We start from the raw sequence: 7,050 nt of genomic DNA, 5'->3' as shown, positions 1-7,050 counted from the left end.
CTAGTGTCATTGATTTTTTCAAGGCATCAGCTTTAGCTGTGTGAAACTAGTGCTGAGATCTGTTCAGTGTCTAACATCCCCTCCCCTGTCCATCAATAAAACTTCTCAATGTCCATGTATTTATATAGCTAGGGTTTTAGTTTCTTAAAGCTTGTTATCATCCTTGAATGATTCCAAGGATATTCGTTGGAGAGCATGATCAGAATGCTGTGAAGATCTCACATAATAGTTAAGGCTTGATTTTATTCTAAAAGGGAAGGGAATAGTTACCCTGCCTTTGAGCCTCCCACCACTGAAGAGGAAGAGGCTCTTTCTCTAATTTCCCAGGACATTGATGTTAGACCTTCCTGCAAGTAACGACTATGGAAGCCAGGGACATTCTGGGCTTGGAAAGGGATCTGCTTTGCTGTTTATGGGGAAATGAAGGATAGGGAAGAAATTTTATTTGGTCAAAATCCTTAGGATAACAGTTATTTGAAAATTGCCATGTAAGTTTTGTGGAGATGGTCTAGGCTAAATTGGGTGTCTGAGACAATTAATAAGAAATTTTACACAAAAAATCCTTTGTGCTCAATCTAGTCTTCCACCAATTCCTGTAGGGAGGTGAAAAAAAATGTATGTTAGTCAGAGGTAGACCTATCAGTTTAGGATCTTCAAGGACAAGACATTTTCAAAGGGGAGAAAAATCATTCTTATTCCTTGAAATTATTTTTAAAGGGGTGTAAGTCTACTCCATCTCCTGTTACATAGAATTTCTCATGATTCAAGGTTATATGCAGAGCAGTTCTAAAATTTGTTTCAGGGCAGAATAATTAGCTGTCTTACAGTGAGCCTATCAGCAGAGCTTGATTTTTACTACATTAGGCATAGAAATTATAGGCAGAAAGTATCTATATTCAACATCCCTGATCTGCTATACCCTTTATAACTTTCTAAAACCACAGCCTATGTTTGAAATATTTTTTTTCTCTCTAGGGAATGTGTTTTGGAGTTTACTGATCTCTGTGTGAGCCCTATTAATCTGCAGTTTATCCCAGAATTTCTAGCTGAATATAAGTGTGACTACACGACACGTTTTTTGAACGATCAATACGGTGGCAAGGAAGGCTTATCTTCTACTTGAGTACGTAAAAACAGATTATGATCTTCTAAGAAGCTGCGAATCATAAACAGTTCCGTAGCTGGCTTCTTGTTGGGTACCTGCCGCCCTTATTCAGCACAGAAACATACACAGAGTCACTTGTATCTCTGGCACTCCACACACACACACACACACACAAGTATTCACTATGATGCTGCCGTGGCTTCTCTCTTTGTCTCTGTCTCTGTCTCTGTCTCTGTCTCTCTCAGCGGACTTAGAGTCTTTCTTTGCAAGTCAATGGGTTTAAACGGTACATTAAACGAGGACATCATTAGTAGAACAGACCACTAGGCATTTTGCAGAGACTTGGGTCTATTTTATCTAGACTGAGTTTTCACAGGAGAATCTTGAAATAACATGTAACTCGATGCCACAAAATAGCTCTGAATCCCTCATTTTTTATATGACTTTATCTGCACAGCTACTAAAGAAGTTGCTGCCAAAGTTTTCTATGTATGTACTCTTTCCTCCTCACTGTACTGTGCTGTAACACTGCTCACTATAAGCTCAAAGAAGAAAAATCATTTTTTAAAAATCTATGCACTGAAAATCCTGATCAATTCTTATTTTAAAGAAAATTTCCAATTATTTCCTGCTCTCTTTAAGAAAACAACTAAAATATAACCAGATTCTGGTTTTGGAAGCCTATAGATATTCTTTTTTCAACTCACCATTTTTCTGAGGGCATAACTCTTTTCCTACCCTTGTTAGGGATGTCTGGCTTGCACAGAGGAAAGAGACAAAATCATGGAGACAGGAAAGAAGACACTGTCCCTCAGCCTAGAAAATTGCTGGGCAAAGTTGTTATATGTCTACTGACCTTGAAGAAGGCATTGAATGGGGATATTTGTGTATCTTTCTGTCTCCAAGTTACTGAAGGAAAAGAAACCAACTCCCTCCCACCCACAAGTGACATCTCAAGAGACACAGCCTTCAGAAAAGTATTCGGCCCTTCCAGCACTCAAAGGACATCCTGGGGGGATTCTAGGGGAAGGTTGAACAAGCTAAGTGGGACTTAAGAGCACAAGAGGGACCTTAGACTACAACTACATGGCCTTGCCTTTCCAAGTAGACTCTGGGGAAAGGGAAAGTGAGAATAAAGGTGTGTGTGTGTGTGTGTGTGTGTGTGTGTGTGTGTGTGTGTTTCTTTCTCTTTCTGGGATCAATTTACAAATAATAAGGTCTTCTGTGGAAAAAGAGCACTATAACCCAAGTCATTCTGGAAAGAAAAATGACATTTAATCATGAGGAGATTTAGGTGTGTTAGTGCACACAGATACACAAACACCTAACACTCAAGATACAGTGCTTACAAGTTGTCGCCTCTGTAAACAGACAGGACTTTTACCCAGTAGAAACTCAAATATAAATAATAAGTGTGTTGCATTCAGATAAGATCCATATTTAATAAAATAATTTGTACAAATATTTATGTATTTCTTCATATAGTTTTTCATTTTGAGACAGAATCTCAGGTAGCCTGCTGGTATGGATGTGGTTATGTGCTTAGATACATTTGCTGTTTCTTAGGTTAAGATATATACACACTCAAGGGTCGTTAACTGCAGAGCCATGGACCCAGGACTACAGCAGACCATGAGCAGAGTCTTGTGAACTTGATACATATAATAAAGGGTATTGATCAACGCAGGAGCTTGAATTTCTCTGAAACTGAGGAATATGAGTCAAGAGAAGACAACCCCACCAAACATAAAATGAATTTCTTTTATGACAATAAGACTTTCTTTAAAGAAGTTTAGCAAAACCCCTCAGATTACAAAGATGCAAGTTACTATATACTCAGGTGTATTTGCCAAGTCCATGAAAACTTTCCAAAGAAAATTATCCCCACAGAAAACTGGGATAATATTTCCTTAATTCCTAAGTGTTATTCAAGCTCATTATTGATTCTTCATTGATGCTGTATGTTATTGATCTGTAGGCACCTGACTTATTTATTCATCAGATATTTATTGTGTGTCTTGTGTGTGTGAAGAATTACTGCATTTATATTGATAGCCCTTTCATTCATGTTTTTGCTGAAAGAGTTTTATGGCCTTTATGCATTTTCTGAACTGCTCTAGAACCAGATCATCCTTTCATTAAAACAACAGCAATCAGAAAACAAGGCTGACACCATGTAAGTCTTATCCGCCTCTCCAATATAGTCAAGAAAAAATGTGATAGAAGTCATTGAAAATGGCTACATGGCTTTCATGTTCAAAAAACAAGCAAGGACTCCATGGCTTTCATTCCTCCTTGTTGAGCTCAATGATGTAAACACATTCTCAAACTCCTTGGAATGCTACATGCTTCATCTTTGAAAGGCAATTCTAATGTTAAGCCATAAATTAACACTGAGTCAAAACTCTGAATATGGGCTGTGGAACTAAGTGACTGATAGGAATCCTACTTACACGACTTGGGCAAGTTATTATGTGTCTTGTTTTATTGGAAAAAATGGAATTATAATAAGTGTGCTTATCAGTTAGAATTATTGTATATATAAGCTTTGTAGAACAGAACTTGCTGTATTAATTAATGCTCTTATTTGTTTTTGTATCATGACAAGTACGAGATGGTTAGAAAATTTGATTTTCACTCTCACTTTATACGCACTTGAGTTTGAGCATGATAATTCTTGACACATTTGGTATTTCTCAAGATTTTGAATGAAATAGTGAAATTATTTCTGACTGAGAAACTTTTGTTACCAGGCTTCTCCATCAAGGGACTGTGACCTTTGGCAGAGCTCATAGTAGGCTGCTACTTAAATAAATTCTCAGTTCCAACCTCCATCACTGTAGCAGCTCTGATCTCAGCAGACCACCACAGAGTGCCGAGTTCTGGCCTCCATTGGGCCTCCCTCTGGCCTAGGGGCTGAGAACACAGGGGACTGCCTGAGAGCACCTTGATATGGCATCCACATGGTGAAAGAAGCCTGAGTGTACCTTATTGGAACCTAAATTGGGCTTCTGTGGGTTCTCCTGAATAGCTGATCTGAAGCCATCAGTTCCCTCCAAATTAATCCTGAGAGAATCTGAACCCTGTAACAACCAGCTTTATACAACCAATAAAGAAAGGATCAAGGTACCCCAACAATACAAACACAAGCAAACTTCAACTTAATTCTCATATCAGAATTATAAACAACAAAAGAAATTCACATGCCAAAATCACAACGAAAGAATAATAAAATGGAAAGTCAAAACAATATGTACCCACCAAACTCTACCAGAAACACCACTAATCCTGTAGACGAATTCGATAAGGAGAACTCCTAGAAATAACCCAGGACACTGACTTTAAAAGAATAATCATAAATATGGTCAAAGAATTCAACGAATTTAAAGAACACACAAACAAATCAAAGAGCTAAACGAAGATAGGGATAAATTTCTGAATGAATTTACAAAAGAGATAGAAACATTGAAGAAAACTCAGGCATAAATGAAGAAGGAAGTACAAAACTCAATAAGCCAACTTGAAACAACAGGTCAAAGCCTCACCACTAGAATGAATGAAATGGAAAAACAGAATACCAACACTGGAGGATAAAGTTGAAGAATTGGACCACTCAAGCAAAGATTATGGAAAACTGAAAAAAACACAGGAATGGATTATGCAAGAGATGTGGGACACCATGAAAAGACCAAATCTACAGTTCATAGGACTAGAGGAAGTAGAAGAATTTCAGGTTAATGATATTGACCAGATCTTAAACAGGATTGTAGAAGAGAATTTCCCAAAATTAAGGAAAGACATCCCTATAAAAATACAGGAAGCACATAAAACACCAAATAGACAGGATCAGAAAAGAAACTCCCCATGACATATCATAGTAAAAACACTAAATGTACAGAACAAAGACAGAATACTGAAAGCAGCAAAGAAAAACACTTCACATACAAAGGAAAGCCCATCAGAATTACAGCTGATTTATCAATGCAAACTATGAAAGCCAGAAGCGCCTGGACCAAGGTATTTCCAGTTCTACATGACAATACATGCCAGCCCAGAATACTTTACCCAGAAAAAAAAAGTCTATTACAGTTGAGGGGGAAAGAAAAAATTTCCATGACACTAATAGCCTGAAAAAATACATATCCACAAAACCAGCCCTTCAAAGAATACTAGAAGCAATACAGAGAGGAGAGAGAGAAACAACCATACCCCAGGGGCAATGAAAGAAAATATATAAAGGTAAAATCTAGGAAACACAAAATTAGACAGGGAACACAAACAATAATCAAAATGATGACAAGCAATAAAAATGTTCCAATAACCTTAAATATCAATGGACTGGACTCCCCAGTCAAAAGACATAGGTAAGTGGATGGATTGAGAAAATCTATCTTTTTGCTATCTGCAAGAAAACTATCTCACCTTCAAGGACAGGTGCTACCTTAAGGTAAAAGGATGGAAAAGAATATTCCAAGCAAATGGTACTAAGAAAAAAGCAGGCATTGCAAGTCTAATATCTGATAGACTTCAAACTAAAACTTACCAGAAGAAATAAAGAGGGCCATTTCATTCTGATCAAAGGAACAATTATCAAAGAAGATATTACAATCCTTAACATATATGCACCAAACCCTGGTGCACCCAAATTCATACAAACAATACTACAGGATTTTAAGACACAGATTAACCCCAACTCAGTAATAGTAGGGCACTTTAATACCCCAATGTCTCCATTAGATAGGTCAATGGGGCAAAGAATAAACAGAGAGATATCTGAATTAAATAATACCATACATCAAATGAACCTAAAAAACATCTTTTAAATATTTCACCCAAGCACCAAAGAATACACTTTCTCCTCAGCACCTATGGATTTCAAAAATCATCCACATACTGGGCCACAAAACAAACCTCAGTAAATACAAAAAATTGAAACAATTCCATGCATTCTATCAGACCACAATGCATTAAACCTCAAAATCAACACTGGACAAAGCCCTAGTCACTACATGAACTCGTGGTGACTGAACAACACACTCCTAAAAACAACACACTCTTAAATTCTTAAGAATTCCTGGAATTCAAGAAAAGGACAATACAACACAACACAACCTCTGGGGCACTTTAAAAGCAGTCTTAAGAGGGAAGTTTATAGCCCTAAGTGCCAAATTAAAAAATTAGAAATGACTTAACACTGCAACTCAAGACACTGGAAAACAAGAATAAATGAAACCCAAACCCAGCAGAAGAGAAGAAAAAATAAAAATCAGAGCAGAAATTAATGAAATAGAAACAAAGAAAACAATACAAGGAATCAATGAATCTAAGAGCTGGTTCTTTGGAAAGCTAAACAAGACAGACAGACCTTTAGCCCAGTTAACGAAAAGAAAGAAGAGCAAATCTAAATCAATAAAACAAGAGAGGAAAGGGGAAACATCACAACAGAAACACAAAGGATCCAGACCATTATAAGAGATTATTTAAAAAATCTATACACTACTAAATCTGAAAGTCTAAACGAAATGGATATATATCTAAAATCATGGGAATCTCCGAAGTCAAACCAAGGAAAGATCAACAGTTTAAACAGAACTATAACATACAAGGAATTTGAAACAGTAATACAAAGCCTCCCAACTAAAATAAGCCCAGGCCCAGTTGGATTTACAGCATAATTCTACCAACTGATACTACTTAAATTATTCAAAATGATAGAATCAGAGGGAGAACTCCCAAATTCCTTCTATGAAGCCAGCATCACTCTAATACGTAAACTGGGTAAAGATACAACAAAAAAAGAAAACTATAGACCCATATCCTTAATGAACACAGATGTAAAAAGTCTCAACAAAATACTTGCAAACCTCATACAGACACAGATCAAAAAGGTCATTCACCATGATCAAGTAGGGTTTATCTCAGAGATGTAGGGATGGTTCAATATA

This window comes from Nannospalax galili, unplaced genomic scaffold (genome assembly GCF_000622305.1).
Source record: "Nannospalax galili isolate Female #2095 unplaced genomic scaffold, S.galili_v1.0 scaffold604, whole genome shotgun sequence".
NCBI classification, from domain to species: domain Eukaryota; kingdom Metazoa; phylum Chordata; class Mammalia; order Rodentia; family Spalacidae; genus Nannospalax; species Nannospalax galili.
Note: the sequence above shows the minus strand (reverse complement) of the source record.